The 27850-nt window shown below is 37.7% G+C and overlaps 1 protein-coding gene across 3 annotated transcripts in view; it reads right to left on the bottom strand.

The window, feature by feature from the left end:
* The window catches only part of tmcc1a (transmembrane and coiled-coil domain family 1a), a 156573-nt gene extending 142799 nt beyond the window's left edge, over window positions 1-13774 (bottom strand). For 2 of the 3 annotated variants that reach the window (XM_039770989.1, XM_039770991.1), the window contains exon 1: window positions 13698-13774. The gene's annotated coding sequence lies outside the window, so the exon portion shown is untranslated. Of the gene's footprint in view, window positions 1-13616; window positions 13660-13697 lie in introns of those variants that run through there. The other variant, XM_039770990.1, reaches the window with a different exon arrangement.
* Window positions 13775-27850: the final 14076 nt, after the last annotated feature.

The following is a 27850-nucleotide window of genomic DNA, read 5'->3' as shown; positions in this document are numbered from 1 at the left end:
TCTCTTTATCTGTGGTGGGGGTTGAATTCTGTTTTGTTAGGTTTTGTCTTTTTTCCTCCTTTTTTTGAAATTTTAACTTCTATTTTCTTTTAATTCCTTAAATAGCACATGCTAAATATCAGTGTCATCTACAACAGTGAAAATAAAAAGTTAAAACAGGCAAAAAAGTACAAGCATTGGACAATTTTGTTTGATTCTGTCTTGAGTTGCAGGAGCAGGCTCCGTGTGCACGAGAGCCAAAAGCAAGTAAGTGCTTACTTGGAAGTACAATGCATACAATGCAGGCACAAGGGATATGGAATGTGGGTGTTGGATTGCAGAAACAGAAGACAGGCTCATCTGTCTGATGTCTCATGTTTGTTGTTTTACAACAAAATGGAAAAAACATAAAAGGGCCGAGACTGCAGTTAAACTCACTATGCAGTACCTGGAAAGTCTTTCTACAGCCCTAGCACTAGACAGCATGCCACTAGCATTCAGAATATGAAAATCTGAAACTGTGCTGGAAAGTAATCACCTAGTCATGTATGCTTAGGTGCCACCTTAGATATTAACATATGGTGGTTACCTTGAGAGATAAACTGCTAGAATAGGGCTGCCCAAACTGTGGCCCAAAAGCCAAAACTGGCCACCTCAAACCATTTTTGGCCTATTAGACAACTTCTAAAAATCCATGTTGTATTTTTTTATGCTATAAATATAATGTATTTACCCTGCAATATTCTTAAAGTTCCCTGATGATTAACATTCATTACATACTTATTAACAATAGAATCCCAGAAGCCTATGAAAAAACTTGTAATCCCAGACCACCTTGAGTCCCTTTGCACCACTCCATTCAGCGTCTTTTGCTTTGTAAATGTGTCGATTAACACAAGCAGCCTGCTATTCCATCCCCCCACCGCCACAGAAAGGGCAAAAAGCTCTCCCAGCTCAAGCCTTGTTTATCTGGGAGTGAGATACCTGGAGCTGTAGAGGGTAAATATATCGTTATTTGGAACATATGCATTTCATGTGTGTTCTGTGTCTACAAAGATCTATGTAAGTGTAAGATGACAAGAAATGCAAGAAATGTTGAACACATACCTAAAAGACAAACGTTTTTCATGTTTTAGTAGTAACAACAAAATTTTGACATGAAATGTATAATGTGTGTAGGGAATCTATTCCCAGACAGGTTTATTCATTCCTGGGAATTCCACATGTCATTCCCAGGAATCCCGGGCTCCCAGGATGACACAGAGCACAGGCATCTCACATATGAACAGTTTGAGAATGACCGATACTTATTTTTAATAAAACTACTGCAACAGTTGACACCAATAAAAGACTAACCTTATCTACAAGCAGTTCATGCTGTCAGTGGTGCCCACACTTTTTCGGCTTGCGAGCTACTTTTAAAATTACCATGTCGAAATGATCTACCTACATTAAAAATGCTATATATATATATATATATATATATATATATATATATATATATATTGCATAGTTTTACTGTCAAATGATGCAAAAAGTATGCGACACGTGTTTTGCCCTAATTCTGGACTCATCAGGCGTACACACTCACTGCACCCCCTCTCGTGGATCGAACCTCGGACATCAGCGTCGAAGCCTCTTTACGTTGCACCATGGCATGTGGTTCGTTTATTTGACAGCATGTAGATCGGTGTAATTACATTCATGGCATTCGTAGTTTGAATCACAATCTGATTGTATGGGTGGTTACCTACCAGGTAACGCTTGTGGTTGGTCTGCAAGTGGGCAAACATCCACCACGGTACCCTCTTCAGTTGTGAGAAGTAGATCATAGAATGTTGCATAGTTTTACTGTCAAATAATGCAAGAGTACGCGACACGTGTTTCGCCCTAATTCTGGGCTCATCAGGCGTACACACTCACTGCAGCCCCTCTCGGGGTTCGAACCTCAGGCATCAGCGGCGAAGCCTCTTTACGCTTGCTACAGCGTATGGTTTGTTTATTTGACAGCATGTAGATCGGGGTAATTACATTAATGGCATTCGTAGTCTGAATCACAATCTGATTGTATGGGTGCATGTGGGATGACCAGTGTGTTAGAAGAAAAGAGATCTCAGACTGGCCGCCCTATATGTCAATCAAGTGGCAAATGCTATAGGGAGGATATATGATAGACTAACATTTAAAAAAAGATTTTTTTGAATGCAACGCGATCTACCTGCACTACCTTTCCAATCTACCAGTCGAAAACGATCAACGTATTGGGCACCCTCTGATCTAGTTAGTTGCGGTAATAAGAGCGTAGAAGGCACAACGTGTCCAGCGTGTGGTTGTCCAAGCGAGAGCACACCTTCGTGCAGAGTACGCCAGCCGCTGAGAAAGCACGCTCTGCCTTCACTGAAGTACGCGGCACAGTCATCAAATACTTAAACGCTTGTTCTAAACAACGCCCGCACTTGCTGTTGCTCTGAAACACCGCCATTTCAGCTTTTACTGATGATCCAGTTTCTTGTCATCATTCTGTGATGGCAAGTTTCTTGTCACAGATAATGCGGATGCAACAGACTGATGCATTGCAATTTCAAGTTGCAGTTCAAAGCTGTTTTCTGACAGACATCAATGAAGTCTGCCCCGTCCAGCATATGTGTGCTGCAGAGTGCAGACTCCTCCCAGTCCACCATGCTCAGTCTTAGTGGGAGCCAGGAGACTGACGACTGCTGCTGGTTTGTTGTTGACTGAATTAATCAGCAACACACTACACCGTGGGCCAAAAAACTGTGCCACTTAATTATTTTCAACTATAACTCTGCTATTTCTTGATCGATTTTTACATGCTATATATGCGAGCTTGGCCGTTCCTGGTTTCCTGGGAATTATAGCAGCTTCATTCCCGGTATTTGGGAGCCCGGGAATGGATTCCCTAAATGTGTGAATACTAAATCCAAATATCAAATAAACACTTTCACAAAAGGTACAAGTATAACAAAACAAATGTTCTTTTATTCACAAATATAAGCGAAGAAAAAGAAATTGGGTTAATGTACATTGTTGTAACAGCTGCTTTGGTAGTACAGAGGTAAGAATTGCTGACTTATAATTAACAGGTCACGGGTGCAATCCTGGCCACTTCCTGGAATTAACATTTTGAGTAGTGAGCTACTCATATGGTTACTATTATACAATAAAAACATACATTTGATTTGAGTCTGTAACAGCCAGTGTAAATTTATGGTTCTTGTAAAGGTTAGCTTTTTCTTTTTTTATTCAATTTTATTCTCTCGTCGCGTTCATGCACCCCCCGATCCGACACTGCTGTTTTCAAATAAAGATGTGCTATAACAGATGTGAACTCAGATGAAGATGAAGGTTCTACATCGGAGAAAGCCCTCCCCGCAAAAAAGTCCACTCACACATAAGAACAACTCAGCTGCACCAGGCATAAAGGTGAAAGATGGCACCGATTGGATGCAGCAAGAAGTCGGGCATCATCCTGCCAGTCAGTCTGCCCCAAACCCGCCCTTCAATGAAACAGCACTGCTTACAGAGCTCGCCAAGGTATCGTGCAAAGTCCTATTTGTGATTATGTTTTGTGATGATCTTTATATAAAAACATTTATACAGTACTTATATAAATGCCAGACTGAATGTTATTTACATTGATTTGTTTGCGTATCTTCCTACAGCGTAAAGTCACAAGTAGACTGCAGAGCTTCCTCTGTTTGATCGACACGGGCGCGCTCACAAAATACATGAAGCTCCACACAACTGTTGTTACGATTCTGCCTTTTTCCAGAAACGGTTTCATAAGCTTTATGACCTTAGCCTCGGATTTATGCAGCAATTTCAAAAAAGAAAGCTTTTGCAGATTCAAATTATGTTATCCTTGACCACTTTCTCTCTTCCTCAACACCAAAGTTATACTCCATGCCAGAGAAAATTAAGTCAAGTTGCACAGTATTACCCAACTGCAACAAAGAACTTAAAGTGAATGTTTCTATCTACAGAAAGGTACTACAAGAGCTAGACAAAGTATAACATAAAAAGTTACATTTTTTTTCCATGACAAGATTCATTTAAAAAATTCAAACAAATGTGACTATCAAATAATAAGTGTAACTTTTCACACTTAATGTCACAAGACATGGCAAAAAAGATAACACTTTTATGACTGTGTAGATTGGCGACTGGAAGTGAAAGCTGCCAGTGTCATCTTACTTTTCAGCTGGTTGGTTATTCAGCATGCTGAAGTCTACGTGCCATAAATGAAGTAAAGACAATTACAATTTGTCTGCCCTTCTCCACTTTAAGCCCATGTGTAAGCCCACCAAACACAGCTGTTAATGGATTAGGAGTGATTGTGACACCAAGACTGTCTGGAAGGCATTTAAAATGTTAAAAATGTTGATCCAAAATGATGTTAATTTGGTGCACACACAAAACATATGACCCAATGAGGCTGGGACTTGATTTCAACGTTCGCAGGTTGGATCTTGCCCTGAAAACATTTTGGACAGTTTGAAACAAGACAGATGTGCTTGACAGATGATTTTAAGTTGAATAATTGTATGCGTTGAGCATATGGAGCTAGAATGAACTCTGTGTACTGCTGCCTTCCACTCTTTTTCTGAAATGTAGAATATGTTCATATTTAACTAAACAAACAGGATTACATGGGAAGTCAATCTGGAGTTCAAAACAACTGCTGCAAAGAAACTAGGTGTGAAAAATATTTCACTTTGTCCTACAGCCCTTCCTTTAAACTACATTAGTACACTAGGCCAGGCACCTCTATCCTAGATCAACACCTATTCTGGCAGATATTTAAAATGCTTAATGACTAATCGCAACTGTAAAACATGACATTTAAGTAAATAAAAAAACAAGAGAAAAATAATTCATTAAAACAGACTATTCCTTCTGAATAAATATATAAATAACTTTTCTTAGTAACCATGCAACTATTTTCAATAGGTAGAAATTTTACAGGTGTGGCAAAAGGTAACACCAGAGGGCAGGTTAGCAGCAGGCTGCATGTGTTTTTTTAAATAATGCTAAAAATGTGTCCTAATGAAACATTAAGACATGTTTTTTATACTATATATCAAGTTACCTATCTATCTATCTATCTCTCTCTCTCTCTATATATATATATATATATATATATATATATATATATATATATAACAATTTAGTTTATGTACTGCACAAATACATTAATCATTTACTTTTATGTAACAAGCCCTTAACAAGACTTGTTTTAGTCTTAATTATGGTTATATGGCATCAGTAAACAGGTCATTCATCTCTGTGCAATACTGCATTTGATATGCTGGTAAAATTACTTATGAATATGAGCGATTCACAGGTCTTATACTTAAGTATTGAATATTAAGAGGCATATGTTTCACTTAATGCAGTGGGCTGGCGCCCTGCCCGAGGTTTGTTTCCTGCCTTGTGCCCTGTGTTGGCTGGGATTGGCTCCAGCAGACCCCCGTGACCCTGTAGTTAGGATATAGCGGGTTGGATAATGGATGGATATGTTTCACTTAAGCCACCTGTGATTGTTCGAAAATGAACTTATTTAAGATGGTCACATTACACATTTGAATAGTCACTTTAGTGATGCTTTGAAAGTGTCATTAACACAAAAAGTATATATATATCATGGCCCAGAAGGCCCGGAGGAGGGATTACGCCTCCTCCAGACCACAAGGGGGCAACCACCTGGTGGCTTTGGGGACCACAGGAACAGAAGTTAGAATCTCAACCCTATAGGGGCCCGTGGTCACCGCCAGGGAGGTGCTGGGGGGAAGAAGACAAGGGACACTCGGAGTACTACCGGGTGCACAACCGGCACTTCCGCCACACCTGGGAGGGCCGGCAGAAGGTGACCGGGAAGCACCTGGAGCACGTCCAGGTGAAAATGAAAGGAGCCGCCTCCCTCCAGTCGAGGGCGAAAGTCGGGTGGAAGAGGACAGAGCTCAGAGGAGAAGAGTGGAGGCAGTGAAGAGAGACACTGAGGATTGGACTGAGGGTGATTGGTGCTGCGGTACTGGGTTGTGTGTGCTTCACTGTTCTGCAAATAGTGTAAATAAACATGTGTGGAGATTTAATTTAAAACAATGTCTACCTATCTGTGTCTGGGCTGTTCCCCACAATAAATATATCAGGGCTGGGCATGTTAACGCGTTATAATCATGTTAACGCATTAATTAATTAATACTGAAAATTATTTTATCACACATTAACGCAGTTTTTGTTATTATTATTATTTTGAAAGCTTCAGTCTCGCTAGCGATCGATAGAGATCAGTGATCTTCTTGTTACATGCAAATGAAAGTGAGGTTCCAGCATCAGCTGATGCACCTATGGCAATGTTCGCCTGGGAGGACAGACACTTACGATGACAGGAGGTTGACAGGAGGTACAAACCATATTGTGCCTCACTGCAATTAAGACCCACCACACACACCTGTCTCACAAAGATAGCCAGCCAGCCAGCCCATCGTGCATTCCTGCTGGCCATCAGGCAGCCCCCTGCACATCCATGACTGTGGCAAACTGCAAACAGGCACCGACAGCAGGCACAACAGGCAGCAACATTTTATGTTGATTTATGTGTAAAACCATTGCTTTGTGCGCTTTTCAGAACACTGAGTTTTTTGGAAGAAATATTAGCCCTCAAAGAGTTGCTACTGAGCATAGACTATTTATACTGCTCCCTGATAAAAGAAAAGGTTTATGCTGGTATCTGTTCAGATAAAAAAAAAACAGATTTAGAAATGTTAACTTGCTGTTGCTCGGAAGGTGCCTGTTATAATGTTGTGATTGTGGCTCTAGACTCTGAGGGTAACTCGTTTTTCTATAACAAACTAGATAAAACGTTAATCCCCCTGCACTGGCAAATAGCTTTGTCTTTATATTTGACTTGATCACATTAATGTTTAAGCTGAGATTCACAAGAAATATTTTAACTGCTAGTATGAAAAGGTAATACTGCTGTTAAAAGCACCTTATTTGTTTAAAGTGTTTGCAAACCAAATACATGCAATACACTACTTTTGAGTTCATTATTGAATTTTGTGCATAACAATTGTTTGATTGTTGTGATTTGTCTGCAATTAATCATGATTAACAATTTTAATTGTTGCCTAGCACTAATATATATACACAAGAGAGACGTTCAAAAGGTTTCTGGACTTTTATATTTTTGTTAGAAACGGTGAAGGCGGGAGGAGCAGTAATTGGGTATTAAAATGTTGGTATGATGATGTAATTTGTTTTCGAAATTCTTAATAGAGTTAAAAAAAAAAAGTGCAGAAACTTTTTGAAAGTTCCTTGTACACACACACACACATATATATACGGGGTGGTCCAGATCTAATTATGCAGGTCCAGATCGTCTGGATGTCTTTGATTTATGTGGGGATGATTCCAGTTCCACGCAAAGACGATTCTTCATGTCGTCAGTTCACACACTTCTCGATGGTCCAGGAGTTTTCGGGTGATTTTCTATGTAATAAACTTAATAAGTTATAGCGTAATGAAAATTGCATAATTAGATCTGGACCAACCTATATTTATATAGTATATATATAATACTGTGGCGGACTGCCGGGGCTCTTACCAAGCAGGGACACCTGGAGAATGGAAGGACCGGGAGAGAAACAATATCTTCCCCGGGATGCAGGTTTCCATCAAGGCCACAGAATCAGAGCTTGGAAGCTCAACCCTGTTGGGGCCCATGGACACCGCAGGAGGGCGCCTGGGCATTTCTGGAGCCCAGGATGACAGCACTTCCTCCACACTGGGGAGTGCTACCAGAAGAAGATCCGGAGACACCTGGAGTATTTTTGGTGCCTATGCAGCACTTCCACCACTCTTGGGAGTACTGCCAAAAGTTAATGGGACAGCACCTGGAGCACTTCTGGGTACAATATACTGGGTTGGGTGGCTGGAACGCCCCCTGCTGTTTTCACAATACACATACACGCACACACATATATACACTGTATTTTTGAAAAGTGTAATGCAACTTAGGAACAAAAAACAATGATTTTATGCACATATAATAACATGGAGAGAGATGGCCTAAGTGGATATTTACGTTTATCTAATAAGGCAGAGTGGTGGCTAGGAGGCTAGGGATCTGCGCCGAGAATCGGAATCCATAAACACCACAAGAGACTCTACTCCGCTGGGCCCTTGAGCAAGGCCCTTGTCATACATAGGACAAAGCAAATGCAGGTTATTAATCTGTATCCAAGCAGGTCCTCCAACTTGCAAGGAAAATATGGGGTTTGGTAGCAGGATTGGCACTCCAGCCACCATAAAAACCTCACATTGTTCCAGTGTGGTACTAAGGGCCGATTTATATTTCACGCTCAGAACGCGTACGCGCCCGCATCATGGCTGCCACGCGTTCCCAGCGTTCATTTCACGCCTTCCTCAGAGCAGGTCCTCAGAAATTAACGCGACGTGTGCTAAAAGTTGGAATGTGACGTCAGAGTCTGTTTACTATCTACATGTGACAGAAAGCCTCTATGCAGATCCTACGGGGATCGATGTGCGTGCTTCGCTGTTTGATGAATGGTTCGATGTGGTGAAGCAAAATGCCGACATACAGATGCATTTGTGGTGTTTTTATATTCAAGCGTCGCATATTCCCGATCGTAATGACACGATGCATTTTAAAAGTCTCACATAACATCTTTGTGCCGTCTTTTTGGTTTTTTTTGCAACTTCACAACAGCAACATAATGTATAGCGGTGTATTTGAGCCACTGAGAAAAAAAATAAAGGACACGGTGAAAACGTGTATTTTGTGATTAAAGTGGAAATTTCTGCTTTAATCTCGAATTGTCCACTTTAACCTCGTAGTTTACTTTATCATTAAAGAAGACGGTCGTAAACGTCATCCCAGTTTTTAATCGCTACAAGCTTCTTGGACCTGACAGCTTTGGCAAGCAGCAATAGATCACCACACAGAACAAATTAAATGTATGATATTCCAACTCTCTGCACATTTAGAATCTTTAGATTTATACTCGATATCACTTTCATGATGGAATGCATTAAAGTGTGTATGTTACACTTTACATATGATTTAGTTTAAATAATGAATACTGTTAATAATTACACACATGGGGGGAATAATTACACACATGGGAGTGTCACGGTGGTGGAGCGATAGCACTGCTGTCTAGCAGGGAGTTATGTTGCTGGTATATCCTGCTTGTATTCCACTCTGTGCTCCGGTTTCCTTCCAAAGATATGCAGATTTGGTGTCGCTAAAATAACGCTAGTGTATGTGTGTGCTTGTATTCACCTTGCGATGAGCTGAGACCTTGTCCAGGGATTGTTTCTCAGTCGTGCCCAATGCTTGCTGGAATGGACACATCCCTGGATTTATGGTTTTAATCAATAAACATCCTTTTCAGAGATATTGTGGTAAGGTGTTATCGGAATTTAATGAGTGTTCTAGGCAATTCACTACACAGAGAAGTCGAACATGTTCTCACCGTGATAATATCTCGCACTGCCACCTGGTGGATTCCTCCAGATTTACGTAAAGTACGCACGCAAGTAGAAACATTACAACGCTTACGTAGCAGGAGCGTCCTCTGCAGCATGCGTCGCGTCGCGTGAAGTATACTCTGGCCTAAGATGTCACCCGTTACACGGCTGCACTCGGGTCCCAATCTGGGTGGCTCGTCCTGTGGTAGATGTGGCAACACACTGTATCAGTGCATGCTCCCAACCTAATAAGGTGTGATTCACTTTTTGATTCTGTATAATGGTTTGACTATATAGCAATGGACAAGAATTTTATGTGTGCAATGCATAAGTTTGAAAACCAAACTGATTAAATAAGCAAGTGGATGGTAAAATGACTTTGTTGCTACAAAAGGCAATGGCAGTCAGTCAACTGCCAGTTTGTTAGCAAAAGACTAGACAGAGAATGACATATATTTAGCTACATCAATCTTCAAAAAAACTACATTCATGTGGAAACATTTTACACTGGTTTCACAGAATGAACAATAACTCTTTACAAGATACCAAAAAAGCTGTGTCAGTACTAAAAAGCAAAACTACAGGGCAGATAGCAATTAAAAAGAAAAAGTTGAGCTATTTTACACACTCTCTCTGTGGCAGCAGGTCAGGATTTTTTTTACGGACCAAGTGACCAAAATCCAGGGGCATTTTTTAAATAGAGGCAATGTACACAATATGCAAAATAACATTTTACCAGGCCAGAAAAATTAAATTGATATAATTTAGACCATTAATATGAAAAATAATTACAAGTTAAGCAGTTTAAAGATTACATTTCCTTTTATTATTAAATATGATCAAAACATAAGCAATATACTATATATTTATTTAAAAATCATTTCATATGTCACCAATTTATAAAAGTGCTTAAGACTGAGAGACAATTTACAAAAAGAGACAGTGGACCACTTAATGACAACTGTCACTTGTTAGCATACTTCCATATTACAGTAACTATATTTATTTACTAAAGGTATTTGAAAAAAAATAAAATTCTAATTCAGAGTTGTTAGGTTTGGTATCAAAACCACATCATTCAACCAATCATTTGTAACAACCCTTTGGCCATGAAGACAGTGTAGCAGCAGGCAGTCTTGCAGAACTGATCATCCAGAATAGCATACTTCACCAGCTGCATGAAATTAAAGGATTATAATGGCCAGATTCTGGCTTTCCAAGACTGTGTTAAGGTGAATTTAAGAGGGAAATTGCACAATGAGTTTGAAGATGTGTCGGGCAAGTTAAAGAGAGGGAATATTCACAAAGAGGGAACAGGAGAGTAGCAAAGGGAACAGCACTAAAGTAAAACTTATTACAATAGAACATGAGAGTCAAATTGAGATCCTTTAGGACCATGTTGTCTGAAAGCTTCCATTCCAGCAACTTTCTTAATTAATCATCAATTACTGCTGCTAATAGAACATGCTTCTCTTGCTTTACTTTAATTGACTTGCTTTTAAAATTCAAGACAACTTATTGTTCTTTCTTCCTTAACCAGAAACCAAACAATAATGAGATCCAAAGCAAAACATATATCTAGATTAAATATCAATGCTATTTAAAACTTACTTTGCTCGAATACAATGACTTACAGTCCACATTACTAACACATATGAACCACAGACAAACCAAAGTGAATAAAGTACAGTACCAAAAGGATGCCAGGCTGATGCATGAAAAAACACAGCATTAGACAGCACTGCAGCTTCACAGCTAAGCATCATATTCACATCTTCGATATTTGACTAACGGGCACCTGAACTTCCGAAGCAAAAAACTTTTGAAAGTATGATTATATGTTGTACATACCAAGGATGGCAACCAACCAGTTTCAAATTGTTTAATTTTTGATTGTCTAATTTTTGTACTGTCTTATGTGTTATATGACTCATCTACTTCTAGAGTCTGTACACACTTTGATAGAACTGTTTAATCATTATTTACATACTGTTAGATTCCAGCATGAGCAGCTACCTAGCAACTTAAAAAGTTAAAATATTTTACACTGCATCTGTTTTTGAAGATGTTTCTGCTGTTTTACACCACTTGAAGCATTCTTTGTTTTGCCTACCAAAATATTCCATGGAGTACTAATTAGTGACTGTCAGATGTTTGAACCCAAAACTCTGAAGCTGTAAAGCAGCAGGATTAACCATTTTATTTTTTAAACACATATACCTGATGGGTTGATATTTCTTACTTTAGTTATCAACATGTAGCTACTTTTGAAATAACCAGCTTTAAAATAATTCTACAGTGACAATATGCATTTGTATCTAGCATTATTTAATTCATTTTTCAACACTTCATACTCCATACTCCAAAGCAGGAATGCACATGAGACAGTCTATCTTGGCAATAACGCACGCTAGGAAGAAAAGAAATCTGGACAGAGTGTCAGGTCACTGCCAAGCACACTAAGTTATGGTAATATACCTAAACTCATTCATACTGGCACAGTTTTACAGCTCCAGTCAACCTAACTTGCATGTCTTTGGGATGTAAAAACAGAATACACACAGATAGTCTTTGTAGAAAAAGGGAGAATGCATAATGTACACAAGGATGGTGCCCAAATTTGAAATTAAATAAAGGATTTTGCAGATATGAGGTGGCAGTCCTAAACACTCTGTCGCACTTGAGATTGTATGTTTCACCAAACTAGGAAATGCCATTATTGCAGAAGTGAAATACAAAGATTCACCTAAGGATGGTGAACACAAATAGCTTATATCAGCTAAAAGCATTGCCAAATAAATTATTTAAAACCATACAGAAGCTTAAAAATATAAAAACCAATTAGATTTATAGAATAAAGTTGTAGGTAACAAATAAAAATTCTCTCCCTGTATACATGGCCCACCTCAGTGCTGCAAGACAACATTATTGCAGGAATCCCGCTTGTTCAGTAGAAACCAGGAAAAAAAATGAATGAAAAGTTTAGTATTGAACTGTTAACATTTTGGAGCATCATTTTCTAAGTAATTATAAAGCTGTTACTATGGTATATTCAGTATCTGAAATCTCATTAGGCCACATTATATAATTTGCACCAGTGAGTGAGTATTTATTTCTTCATAAGAAAATGCTAGTGAAAAACTCTTAATCATGGTAGTGAGCTAAAGTTTGCAAACTCAGTTTCAAATGTTCTGTTTAGCGATTGAAATGTTCTCTGAATATTTTAGGTAAGATTACAGTAAACTATGGTATGCTTAAGGAATCTATGCATCTAGTCTAGGTAAACAATTTCAGTTCTAAGACTATATAAAATTTATTAGGCCATAGAAGGACTTGCGGGCGGCAGAATGCGAACTCTCTGGCTGCGCGTGTGTGGAACTGAGGTTGCTGCCACACTTGATCAGCAGCGGAGGATGGCAGTGACAAGCTACACCAGGGACAGCAACAGCCCCTCAAGGCAGAGCAGGACTGCGGACAGCGCGCACTTTCCGTGACCTCCGGTACAGACTGAGGCGCGCAGCCTGTCAGGTGCCTGGCGCACGCCCAAAAGCTGGCAAAACTAACAACGGAAAGCACTGGAGCCTCACCAGCTCTACATACAAACACGACAATCCATAGACGTTCCCAGAACGAAGCAGGTGCCAAGTGCCGTACTAAAGCGATTTTTGTCCCCGTGAGGCCAATACGAAAATAATACGCGGACCACTCCTGGGTGCCATTAAAATAAAAGTACTGCTCTGTGCAGCAGTATTTTCTTCTTAATTTTCACAGACAACCCCTTACGATTCCTGGATTGTCACTGAAGAAATAAACCGGCTGACAAGGATTTAAAAAAATACATTCACATATATATACATACATACACACAAACACCACTAGCATCCTTTAAGTGTCACTTTTTAAAATCACGGTGAAGTCAATCTTTTCAAAACGTCCAGTGGTTTGTTTACTGACACAAATCGTTATCAATCACTGAAAGTGGCGCAGATTGACCAAAGTAACCCTGTGTGCCAGTGAGAGAGCGAAACGAAGGCGCGCTGCTGTCGGGCTCAACGAAAAGAGACAACACAGAGAGCCGTCCGCATTTGCACTGGATTAAAGCAATAAAAAATGTCACTCACGCCCAACAAATACATCTCTTCGCCCTAGCGCCTTTAAATGGCAAAATAGTCCACTGCTTTCATTTCAAATTTGACACTTACAATCGTCTGACAGCGTTTTTTCGCGGATGATGGTTCATTCCTCCAGATGGAGCACTCCCACGGTGACGTCAACAAAGCGTTCAGCGTCAAGACGTGCCAGCGAAGGGCGGGGCTTAAGGTCGCGAATCCCCTCCAGGAAACAGCGGGGTTGCGGCTGTGTAAGATCGATCGCGTGTTTGAAAATCAAATCCGGCTACTTTGCCTATTAATCATGAAAATGGTTTAAGTAACTTCAACTTAGATATCGAAATATCAACGCATCTATTAACTCAGTTGTATATCTGTTGTCAACCTATTTATTAATAGATCCTGGTGAGAGTCCTGCACAGACTGGAAAATTCAAGAGTTGTAAAAAGAAAATCACATTAACGACCGCGTATTGTTTAAAATTAAATAGTACGGCAGTTGTTACAGATATCAGCAAAGTCCGTTGAGAAACAACTCTTTCCCTCCATGGGATGGTGGTGGCAAATAGATTAAACATAAATTTTAGGTCATACATTGAAAAAAAGAACGATTGACAATCAGAAATTAAACGTGTCTAATTTACCAGAAAGTAATGGCTGAATATTGCACCGAAATGAAGAATATTTACCATTACTTGTGAATCTAAATGGTTTTAAACTTCCAAAGGATAACATGTAATATCTGTATATTTTTATTGGTTGGCCTTAGCTTACATTCTTCAAGATGTAAAATTTGGTCATTCACACAATAATGATTCATAACACTAATAATAATACATTTGATTTTTATAGCATTCTCATACTCAAAGTGTTTGACAGAAATTCACAACAGAGACTATGCGATACCGAACACAAAGTAATATTCATATAATAAAGAAACATAAAGCTTTGAATTAGAATATGACACAATAAATAAGAATAAAATTGAAAAAATATAAAGTACTATAAGAAAGCCCTGAAGAAATAACCAATTACAAAACTGAAACTCAAATGTGTTAAAATTTCCATTGAACAGAAGGTTAAATGAGAAAGAGCTCCCCCCATGGTCTTCCTCACTCAGTGCTTAAGTGTGGCTGCTCCTCCATCCATATAGATGTCTTCCTCGAAGCAGACACTGCTGATTAGTAAGGCACAGAAGGGCACCAAGCTATAAAGGACTATTTTGTTTAGGTTATGAATTTCTTACTACCATCCATCCATCTTCCTAACTCGCTTATCCAGAGCTGGGTTGTTACTTATAATTATGAATCATCCATTTTATCTGTTTTCTAAACCACCATCTTACACTACAGTGCTTTGTATAGACTGATAATATGATGTCAGAAATATTACTTAAAATCCTTGAAAGTAAAAAAAATATATATATTGACTCAATCAAGTATTTTACATTGCCGAAGGTTAGTGTTTAAATCTCATCTTTATTCTCTCATAAAGCCATTTATTCCGCTTCAGTGGCATAGGAGCTTCATTGGATGCAATACAGAAACAAACCTTGGAAGGAGTCTATTACAGGTTATTGTCACTCACACTAAGCCAATTTAAAGTTGCTGACGTGCACATCTTCAGGATATGAAAGTGAAACCATACCAGGTGATAACAAAAGAAAAAACAAACTCAGACATGGAGATAATGCACTCCACACAAACAGTGCCATGGCCCTGATTCATTGCCAAAATTCTGAAGATATGCTGCAGCAGTGCTGATCCCTACATAGCCATTAAAAAGCTGGACACCACAATTATTTCGGGAAAATTTGGAGCAAAAGATAATTAACTTAAAAACTACAAAATTCAGGTGGCCTAAGATAGCATTACATACACATTTAGGCCATCTCTCTGCCCCAGCATATTATCCTTGAACACTTTGAGGAGAATTAGTTTTATTACTGTCTACAGGTGCCCTTCAAAACTATAGAGTCTAAGTGAATTACCAATTGCTGCTTTTTCTGTATATACATGTACAGGTAATTCAGATTTGAGATTAAACAATGAGTATAAGGCAAATGTTTAGACAGTTACTTTTACTTGTATGTATTTTTGTGCCTTTGTGCTTTAGGGTTTTTAAATAATTTTATTTTCAGTGTTACATCATCCTTTAACTATTAGACAATTGATCACTAAACATATCTTACTGATCAGGAATTCCTTATTACATTGATTGTGTACCCATAAAGATGTGTAGTGTTGTATATGGCCTTTGCTCTTCTCTTTGCTGTTTGCCTAAATGAAAATTAAAAGTACAGATCTCTCCACAAAAAAGCAATTTGCAACACTGACACCATTCAAAAGAAAGGACAGTTACATGAACACTACAACAACGATTAACCTTCATCACTATACCATGGAGAGAATAATTACTGGAAACTTCATAATCTGATTAAACAATATGCCAGTCCATGATTACAAGATCATTAAGCACTTGGTCTGCATTACATAGAAAATTGAGTTAGTGGGTTTGTCAAGTATCAAGGACATTTACATCAAGTATCACAATACCAAAGCTGTCAGCATTCAGTAATCACCTGTTCATACTCTGTCAGTCTGGAAGAAGTCGTCCTAGACAAAACAAACTGAGTTATAAACACTATCTAATTTCATTCAGCATGCATTTAATGCAAAGATGTCTATAATCAAGAGGTGATTTTTGCTTATCAGAAAGATATTTAGTCTATTGAATAGTATACAGTATGTTTGGTTCTAAGACATTCTTTCTACTGATTACATGTTATTCATGTTTATTAGCAAAAAAGTACTCTACTACGCCAGTAATACATGTGGCATTGAGTTTGAACTTAAACTTTTATTACTCTGTCTAAGCATTTCCTAATATTGTGCAAGCAATAAGGGTAAAAAACCTCATGCAAAAAGATTTCAAATACTGGAGCCACTGAAGACTGCAATTGTAACTTCAGACTCTACTCACTTTTCACCTACTAGATGACTGCTCAACATAACTGAGTGACTATTACATCATCATATTTACTGATTGCACTATAGTTATTGTCTTAGCAAGGGTGAGACAACATTCACCAGTGAGGTGAAAGATTTGATAATGCAGTGTCCATTTGCACTAAGATAAAAGAATTCAAGACACAGTGTGAGAATCACACACTGTGTAGCATACTACCATGGAAGTGTTTAGATGCTCCAGTGGGTTACAGTTATATGACAATATGACTTTCTCCTACAACCCCATAATAATAATAATAATAATAATAATTTTTTACATTCATACAGTGCTTTCGTCAGTACTCAAACCACTGCATCCCTAAAGCACTTGAAGAAATGTGGATTAGTTCGCAGATACTGTTAAAAGTGTATAACTAATGTGTGGTATAGAAACAGTCATTTGTACATTCTGCATCCACACAAAGCACCATCTTAATGAATGATTTCAACTTACTTGGGAAAAAAATTGTTGCCTTAACTATCAAATGTTTATCTCCAAGCCATACATTTCATGACCAACCAGGGTCCTCTAATTGTCTGACAGATATTCTTTTATTTTAAAGCTGTCAAATGTCATCATTAATGCAATATTACATAATTTTGTATACTGTATATTTTGTCTATATTGTATTAGTTTACTTAGTGATGATTGGTGTGTTCTAAGATTGCTGTTTCCCTTTTGATTCATTAACTTTTTTTTTTATAATTATTGAATTCTATTGTACTGGGTGCATATGAATGACATTATGACACATTATGTAAGGAATGTCAAAGTGAATTTTAAAGGTTGTACTGAAATGTGGTGTGTTGTATGTCAAATGAAAGTACAATGCCTAATCTTTATGTCCATCCAGTCTAAAATTAATGATTTGTCATCAATTTGTAAAATCTTGTGCCTACTATGTTTCATTCATTCTATGTAAAACCACATCCCAAAGGCACTGTATTGCAAAAGAGTCCTCCTATATATTTTCTGTCTGTATGCCTAATACTTAGATGTTTCTGGCATCATTTACAGCTAGACAAAAGTGTAAATAACATTTTATAGAGCCCCAAATTAAACTGTCATAGTCACTTGATTGAAATACAGCTGGCCAATATTGAAAATACATGGCCGATCAGCACTGGTTGTTCCAAGAAACCACATTTTCCATCAGACCAGAGATAATCAATATTGTTTCCTGCCAGTACTCCAGTTAATCTCCTGGAGTTCCACTTTTCATATAATATGCAGAAACCAAGGTCTTTTATAAGTAATTCACAAACAGCTTCACTATAAATGCGGACACACAATTCAAAGCTAAGCACTTTAAATCCCTTTTGGGAATGGATGTGCTCTTTTACAAAGAAGATAATATGAATATTATCAAACATAGGGCAATTTATTTAAATAAACAATTGATCTGTTATTGATCATATTTATTTATTTAGCATGTGGTCCTACAGTTGATTTGCGCATGTTGCATGTTCATTAATCCAAGCCATGACTGCAAGAAATTTAAGTCTAGAAATTATTTTTATTAAAGCTAAACTGGGAAGAAAGGCTGGTACTGCCATTATAGATGTCACATAAAGGTAGACCCTATTGAAAGAGTGAATGTCTTAATTGACTTAATGTCAATTTTAATTATGAACTATGACACACTCTTAATAGTCGATGATTTTAATTTTCATATAGATAATCAGTGTAACCTAAAAGTAAAGGAACTCATGAACCTCCTGGACTCTTTTGATTTGAGACAGCTTGTTAATCAACCTACACATAAAGCAGGTCATACGTTAGACTTAGTAATTACCAAAGGAATAAAAGTTGATGTAAAGCAGGTCATTGATATCGGTCTATCAGACCATTTTCTTTTACTATTTAATATAGAAATAATGATAGAAAACATTCATGAGAAGCATTTTGTTAAAAAACGCTTCGTTGATTCATCAGCAGCTTTAAAACTTACAGACATTCTAAGCAATCAGTCCATTTATAGTGCTAACTATAATAGCGAGGATAATGTAAATAGTAAGGTGGAAAAATGTAATATTGAGGTGAGAGCAGCTGTTGACATAGTTACACCTGTAAAGACAGTTTAAAAAATCCTCTAGCATTGTTATACCATGGAAGACACAAAGAGTGTCTGATTTAAAGAGAACATGTCGTAGAGCTGAGCGTAAATGAAGGAAAACTAAACTAACTATCCAGTATGAAATATTGAAGGTTAAAATAACAGAATACAATAACACAGTCCGTCTTGAGAGGCGCTGCTATTTCTCTAAGATTATAAATAACAATGCTAGTAATCCCAGAGTCTTATTCTCTACAATTGATCATCTACTAAACCCAGGTAACACAAAAGAATGCCTCCAAAATACTTCCAAGGAAGCCTGTGAGGGTATTGCTATATTTTTCAATCAAAAAATTAATGATATTAGAAATAATATACTATATATCCCCAACACTGCGGATCCTCCTAAGCATCCAGTACTCCGTTATAAACAAATTAAATTCTTTCACCAGGATAGATTTACCTGATTTACATAAAATAATTTCTCAACTGAGACCCTCCACTTGCATTCTTGACTCAATACCAACAAGTTTTTTCAAAGAAGTATCGGGCGTGCTAATTGATAATGTTCTTGACATACTAAACTTGTCATTAGATACAGGGGTCTTCCCAGACTGTCTTAAGACTGCTGTAGTTAAACCCCACTCAAGAAAAATAATTTTGACACCACTGCTTTTAACAATTTTAAACCCATTTCTAACCTGCCTTTCTTAAGTTAAATTTCATAGAAGGCAGTCATTATGCAATTAAATAACCATCTCAATAAACATTCTATTCTTGATAAATTTCAGTCAGGTTTTAGAACAAATCACAGCACAGAAACTGCACTCGTTAAAGTAGTAAATAACTTGCGGGTAAATGCAGACAGAGGCCATTTATCTGTTCTCATCCTCTTAGATCTGAGTGCTGCATTTGACACCATTGATCATAATATTCTTAGAAATCGCCTTAGTCAATGGGTGAGCCTCTCTGGCAGTGTCTTAAATTGGTTTGAATCCTACCTGGCAGGTAGAAAATTCTTTGTTAGTTGTGGTAATTACAACTCAAAGACACATGATATTCTATATGGTGTTCCACAAGGCTCTATCCTGAGTCAGCTGCTCTTTTCAATCTACATGCTTCCATTAGGTCAGATTATCTCGGGACATAACGTGAATACCACAGCTATGCTGATGACACACAGCTGTATTTATCAATTGCACCTGATGACCCAGACGCTGTTATTTCACAAACACAATGTCTTACTTGTGTTTCTAATTGGATGAATAATAATTTTGTCAAGCTAAATAAAGAGAAAACAGAAATTTTAGTGATTGGCAATAATGGATACAATGAGATTATTAGAAATAAACTTGATGAATTAGGATTAAAAATCAAGACGGAGGCAAAGAATTTAGGGGTAACTGTTGACTCTAACCTGAATTTTAAATCGCATTCACCTTAATTTAATCCTGATACTCTGTATATTCAATCAATTATAATAACTATTCATGGTGACTCTAAAATTCGTAATAACCCCTACTCTCTCTTCTGTTTCTTTTCCCGGTTTTCTGTGGTGGCGATCTGTGCCACCACCATCTAATCAAAGCACCGTGATATTCCTACATTGATGGATTAAAAGCCAGAAGTCTACGTGACCATCATCATCAAGTCCTTCCATGAGAACCCTAAATACAAAGAGGACTGTTTCATTTATGTTAGGTAGAATGCCCAGAGGGGACTGGGCGGTCTCATGGTCTGGAATCCCTGCAGATTTTATTTTTTCTCTCCAGCTGTCTGGAGTTTTTTTTTTTTCTGTCCTGGCCATCAGACCTTACTCTTATTCTATGTTAATTAGTATTGTCTTATTTTAATTCTTACTTTGTCTTTTATTTATCTTTTCTTCCTCATGTAAAGAACTTTGAGCTACATTATGTGTATGAAAATGTGCTATATAAATAAATGTTGTTGTTGAAGGAGAAGAAAGAGAAGTGAAAGATTTAGCTTCTAATGCAACACGGCTATCATATTATTATGACACATCAAAACATTATAAAACCTATAATGCACATTTCTCAGAGATTATTCCGCATGTTCACACCCATTATAGATTGCATCTTCTTGTATTACACTCAAACATATTGACACACAGCTGTTATTAGGGCAGCACAGTATTGCAGTTGTTGGATCTGTTGCTACATAGTTTCAGAAATCCAAGTTTAATTTCTCACCTACTCACTACCTGGTTAAAATTTGCATACACTCTGCTCTCCCTAGCATGGGGTTTTCTCTTTGACTCCTGATTGCTCCCACATTTTAAATATATGCATGTTAGGTGAATTTGTTACTTATATTAGCTGAGTACGATTAAAATGTAAAGATGTCAGTTTTGGTAAATTCAAGTCGTTTGAGTATCTCGCCGTTGTTATTCATGGAGATTCTCAAGTTCTAATACTATCCGTGTATAGACCTCCTAAATATAACGCGTCGTTTTTTGAGGAATTCTCTGACTTAATGTCAATTTTAATTACTAATTATGACACACTCCTAATAGTTGGCGACTTTAATTTTCATATAGATAATCAGTGTGATCTAAAAGTAAAAGAATTTATGAACCTCCTGGATTCTTTTGATTTGAGACAACTCATAAATCAGCCTACACATAAAGCAGGTCATACATTAGACTTAGTGATTACTAAAGGACTGAAAGTTGATATAAAACAGATCATTGATATTGGTCTATCAGACCATTTTCTTCTACTTTTTAATATAGAAATAATGATAAAAAACACTCATGTGAAGCATATTGTTAAAAAACGCTTCTTTGATTCGCAGCAGCTTTAAAACTTACAAACATTTTAAGCAATCAGTCCGTTTATAGTGCCAGCTATAATAGCGAGGACAATGTAAATAGTAAGGTGGAAAGATTTAATTCTAAAGTGAGAGCTGCTGTTGACATAGTTGCACCTGAAAAGACAGTGAAAAAATCTTCTAGCATTGGTATACCATGGAAGACCCAAAGAGTGTCTGATTTAAAGAGAACATGCCGTAGAGCTGAGCGTCAATGGAGGAAGAGTAAACTTACTATCCACCACGAAATATTAAAAGTCAAAATAACAGAATACAATAACACTGTCCGTCTTGAGAGACGCTGCTATTTCTCTAATATTATAAATAACAATGCTAGTAATCCTAGAGTCTTATTTTCAACAATTGATCGCCTACTAAACCCAGGTAGCTCAAAGGAATGCCTCCTAAGTGCTTCCAGTGAAACCTGTGAGGCTGTCGCTGTATTCTTCAATCAAAAAATTAATGATATTAGAAATAACATAGTATATCTCCCCAACACTAAGGATCCCCTAAACCCCAACATCCTGTTATAAACAAATTAAACTCTTTCACTAGGATAGATTTACCTGATTTACAAAAATAATATCTCAATTAAAACCCTCCACCTCGTCCTTGACCCGATACCAACAAGGTTTTTCAAAGAAGTATCAGGCGTGCTAATTGATAATGTTCTTGACATAGTAAATTCGTCACTAGATACTGGGGTCTTCCCAGACTGTCTTAAGACTGCTGTAGTTAAACCCCTACTTAAGAAACATAATCTTGACCCTCGCTCTTGAAAATTTTAGACCCATCTCTAACTTGCCCTTCTTAAGTAAAGTTCTAGAGAAGGCAGTCATTATGCAGTTAAATGACCACCTAAATAAACATGCTATTCTTGATAAATTTCAGTCAGGTTTTAGAACAAATCACAGCACAGAAACTGCACTCGTTAAAGTAGTAAATGACTTGCGGGTAAATGCAGACAGAGGCCATTTATCTGTTCTCATCCTCTTAGATCTGAGTGCTGCATTTGACACCATTGATCACAACATTCTTAGAAATCGCCTTAGTCAATGGGTGGGCCTCTCTGGCAGTGTCTTAAATTGGTTTGAATCCTACCTGACAGGGAGAAAATATTTTGTTAGTTGTGGGAATTACAACTCGAAGACACATGATATCCAATATGGTGTTCCACAAGGCTCTATCCTGGGTCCGCTGTTATTCTCAATCTACATGCTTCCGTTAGGTCAGATTATCTCAGGGCACAACGTGAGCTACCACAGCTATGCTGATGACACACAGCTGTACTTATCAATAGCACCTGATGACCCGATTCTATTGATTCACTAACACAATGTCTGACTAGTATCTCAGAATGGATGAATAGTAATTTTCTCAAGTTAAATAAAGAGAAACTGAAATTTTAGTGATCAGCAATAATGGATACAATGAGGCTATTAGAAATAAACTGGATACATTAGGATTAAAAGTCAAGACGGAGGTAAAAAGCTTAGGGGTGATTGTTGACTGTAATCTGAATTTTAAATCACATATTAATCAGATCATTAGGACAGCATTTTTCACTTAAGAAACATAAGTAAAGTTAGACCTCTTTATCACTGAAAGATGCTGAGAAATTAGTTCACGCGTTTGTTTTCAGTCGACTAGATTACTGTAACGCACTCCTCTCAGGACTACCCAAAAGATATAAATCGTTTGCAACTAGTGCAGAATGCAGCTGCTAGAATCCTAACTAGGAAAAGAAAATCAGAACACATTACTCCAGTTTTGATGTCACTACACTGGTTACCTGTGTCATTCAGAATTGACTTTAAAATTCTGCTTATGGTTTATAAAGCCTTAAATAATCTCGCCCCATCTTATATATCGGAATGTCTGACACCTTATATTCCAAATCGTAACCTCAGATCCTCAAATGAGTGTCTCCTTAGAATTCCAAGAACAAAACTTAAAAGAAGTGGTGAGGCGGCCTTCTGCTGTTATGCACCTAAAATCTGGAATAGCCTGCCAATAGGAATTCGCCAGGCTGATACAGTAGAGCACTTTAAAACACTGCTGAAAACACATTACTTTAACATGGCCTTTTATAACTTCATTTTAATCGTAATTTAACTTAATCCTGATACTCTGTATGTTCAATTCATCATAACAACTATTCATGGTGGCTCTAAAATCGGTACTGACCCCTACTCTCTTTTCTGTTTCTTTTTCCGGTTTCTTTGTGGTGGTGGCCTGCGCCACCTCCACCTACTCAAAGCTTCATGATGCTCCAACAATGATGGATGGATTAAAAGGAAGAAGTCTACGTGACCATCATCATCATCAAGCCCTTCCGTGAGAACCCTAAATCCAAAGAGGACTGTTTCATTTATGTTAGGTAGAATGCCCAGAGGGGACTGGGCGGTATCATGGTCTGGAATCCCTACAGATTTTATTTTTCTCCAGCCGTCTGGAGTTTTTTGTTTTTCTGTCCCCTGGCCATTGAACCTTACTCTTATTCGATGTTAATGTTGATTTATTTTTTTATAATTATGTCTTTCATTTTTCTATTCTTTAATATGTAAAGCACTTTGAGCTACTGTTTGTATGAAAATGTGCTATATAAATAAATGTTGTTGTTGTTGTTGTTATGATGGTGCCCTGTAGTGAAGTGGCATTCAGTACTCTGTATCCAAAGCTGTTAGGACAAGCTCTAGTTTTCCATAATGGGATAGGATGGATCTAGAATACTCAGGTGTCACAGTGGTTAAATTTTATGTCTTACAGATTCAGAGGCCAAACTATCTGTGTGGACTCTGCACGTCCTGTCTGTGTGTACATGGGATTTTTCTCAGTGAGCTCTGGTTTTCCTCCCGTAACGCAAAGATATGCAAGTTAGGCAATTAGCCTGGTGTTGAACCATTTTGAGTGTTTGTGAATATGTCCTGTCAGAAACTGACCTCCCTGGGTTGATTCTGGCTTTTGTTGTAGTGCTGGATAGGTAGGGACAGTAAATGGACAATCCAGTCAGTCAGTCAGTCATTACCCAACCCACTACATCCTAACACAGGGTCACGGGGGTCCACTGGAGCCAATCTCAGCAAGCATAGGGCTCAAGGCAAGTACAAATCCTGGGCAGGGCACCAGCCCACCACAGGACACACCCACACACCAAGCACACACAAGGGACAATTTTGGGATTGCCAGAGCACCTAACCAGAAAGCCTTTGGACTGTGGGAGGAAACTGGAGCACCCGGAGGAAACCCACGCAGACACGGGGAGAACATACAAACTCCAAAATGGACAATACATGTATGCAAAAATTATGGATGTATATCCTTATAAATATATCAGCTAAGATGACCCTAAAAGCTACTTCCATCCCCATCCTTATAATAACACAGGTGAATACATAATAAATTCTTCTCTGAGTGGCATCATGAAACACAAGAGTCATGCCTTTTGTTATGGACATTGTTAATTCATCAAAAGGAAACTACTAAAAGGCTAATTAAGCCCCCAAAGTCGGCCTCCAGAGAGACACAGAGAATTTAGCTCTACTCCCTGTTGTTTCTACCGCTGAGGATTAAGCTCATGCTTTTTCTGCATACATAAGTTTGCAGAGTTCAATCTTGTTTTTGTCTAATGGACTTTTCAGAGCTTCAGTTTCAAAATAATTAAAAAAACAGGACAAGCTGGCATCACAAGCAGCAGCTGCTGCTGCGCATTCCCATCAATGCTTGTGGGGAGTCCAGCAAACCGTCTGACAAGGTCATGCTCAGCTGAAATGGCAGACTTTCAATGTCTATCATTGTGAGCTGCTGTCAGTTGCTATCAAAGGTCAACAGCACACAAGAAAGAGTTAAATAAAGCTCAGACTGGTTTTAAGATAAGGGCAAGCGTGCCAACTCCTTCTGCTTGCACAATTCCTGCAATAAGCTGGAGAGAAGGACTGCTCCACATGCATATGAGCTCAATTTTGACTTTTGACTGTTTCATTTCATTTTTTGATGTCTTTTTTTATTTTACAAAAAAGCTGAAGAGACATTCAAATAAACCTGATTGAAAATCAACTAGAGTCATTTATTCTCAAGAAATGCCGGCCAATTGAATGGACCTTGGTATTTCAGTTTATACAAGCTGTGTTTGCAAAGGGTGTTGATGAACATTTGTCTGGTTAAACATTCAGACCTCCTCGGTAAACAGACGCCTATTGTAAATGTGACATGAGAAGATGTTACTGGACAGAGAACTAGTAGATACTGTATTTGATGTGCATCTCTCAGTCCTAATTTAGTTTCAATGTTTAACTCATACATCTTGCATGAGTTTGGTTTGTTCTGTTTAACTTTGGGATAGTGTAAATCATGAATGGTGCTACATAAGATAAAGACCTTAATATTTCAGAGTTCATTGGCCTTTACCCAAGACAGCTGCAGTTGCTACAGCTTTTAACTTCAGACAGTTCTTGCATCATGTCTGCCCTTATTGTAATGTTGTACGTAAGTAACACAATACAATTCATTTTTGTATAGCCCAAAATCACACAAGAAGTGCCGCAGTGGGCTTTCATAGGCCCTGCCTTTTGGCAACCCCCAGCCTTGCCTCTATAAGAAGACAAGGAAAAACTCACAAAAAACCCTTTTAGGGGAAAAATGGAAGAAACCCTGGGAAAAAGTTCAAAAGGAGACCCCTTTGCAGGTAGCTTGGGTGTGCAGTGGGTGTCAAAAAAGGTGGTAAATACAATACAATACACAGAACAGAAGAGAAGTAATCCTCAATACAATATAATAGTGCAATAGAAATATTACAAGTACAGAGCAGAATTCAACACTAGATGATATAACATAATACGATTTGGATCATTAGAACATTAGAACACTCTAGACGAGAACAGGCCATTCAGCCCAACAAAGCTCACCAGTCCTATCCACTTATTTCCTCCAAGAAAACATCAAGTCGAGTTTTGAAAGTCCCTAACATCTTACTGTCTACCACACTATTTGGCAGCTTATTCCAAGTGTCTATCGTTCTTTGTGTAAAGGATCAATGTTATATTTCTTCTTTTCTTTTTCCTGAACAGTCTGCAAATTCATAACTAGCAAAATCACTATATTGAAAACATGTGTGACTGCTTTTATGATTTCACTCTCTCTGTATTTTTCCTTTTCTAAGTAACATACATGACATGCATGTTAGTATCAGTCTGTTAGGAACCAATTCAAACTGGCTATAGGCAGAAGGTGGTGGGTGATAAACTGCTGATAAGGTGAGACAGTTTTTATGTCATTGTTTGAAGCACAGTATACCTTTAGGCAAATTATAACATGTACATCCTACTTCAAAAAATATAAAACTGTGCAAGATATAATTTACCTCTTCTCAGATTTTCTGAATTTTGCATTTAAAATTTTGGATCTAAATTGTAATCCCTTTAACAGTTAAGGAAAACATGAGTGAGCAAGAAACCCTAAATTTTAATATTTTTATTTTAAAAGAAAAGTCATCCAGTCTGAACTATGTGAAAATGTAATTGGTCTCTTAGACTCATAGCTGGTTTAGCTGCAGTAACTTCAATAAACACATCCAAATACTTGGACTGCATTGACACTGTTAATCAGGAAACAAGTGAAGCCAAGTCCCTGTGATGTTTTATTACATTTGTTAGGAAAATTGCTAAAAGCCCCAGTGAAATTTCTACTTGGTACTGTGTGTAGAACTTGTTCTGCCCTTAAATGCCCCAGTTGGGCAATTGCAGTGTTGTCTTATTAGCTGGCTACAGCTCAGTGTCATCATACAGATAAGTTTATAACTGACCCTTGTCCAAAAACATATTTCTCTATGCACCCTTAACTTTACCTTTTGTAATACACACATTTTATGTAATATGAGATAATAAGTCTACAGAATTACAGATGAAAAACAGCAATGAGCTATATCGTTCATCACGATTTGGAAACATTGCCTTATAACATGGAGCTGTATAGGTGAATATCAAAGATGTTGGTTGAAATAGGCACAATGCTCAGAGTAATTATAACTCAAGAATGCATATAAAAATGCAACAAATGTAATTAACACCAGAATAACTCAGTCCTTATCTTATACAGGAGTAAGTACACACACGTTTGTTGCTTATTGAACTAACTCAAAATAGACAGTAAATAATTTTAATGGAAAATAACGAGAAATAAAGACACGGTCAAGAAACATGCCAAGTTAGTACTACGTGATCAAATGATTGATCATCAAAGCCCAAACTGCTAGTCAAAACTCAAAGTTCAAAACTAAAGCAGAGTTCAAAGTCGTTATAGCAAAAAGAAAGAAAACAAAAGTTTGCTCACAATCTCTCACAGGATCCTAATCTTGG

This window comes from Polypterus senegalus, chromosome 12, assembly GCF_016835505.1.
Source record: "Polypterus senegalus isolate Bchr_013 chromosome 12, ASM1683550v1, whole genome shotgun sequence".
Classification (NCBI taxonomy): domain Eukaryota; kingdom Metazoa; phylum Chordata; class Cladistia; order Polypteriformes; family Polypteridae; genus Polypterus; species Polypterus senegalus.
Note: the sequence above shows the minus strand (reverse complement) of the source record. Positions and strands in the feature narration are given on the sequence as shown.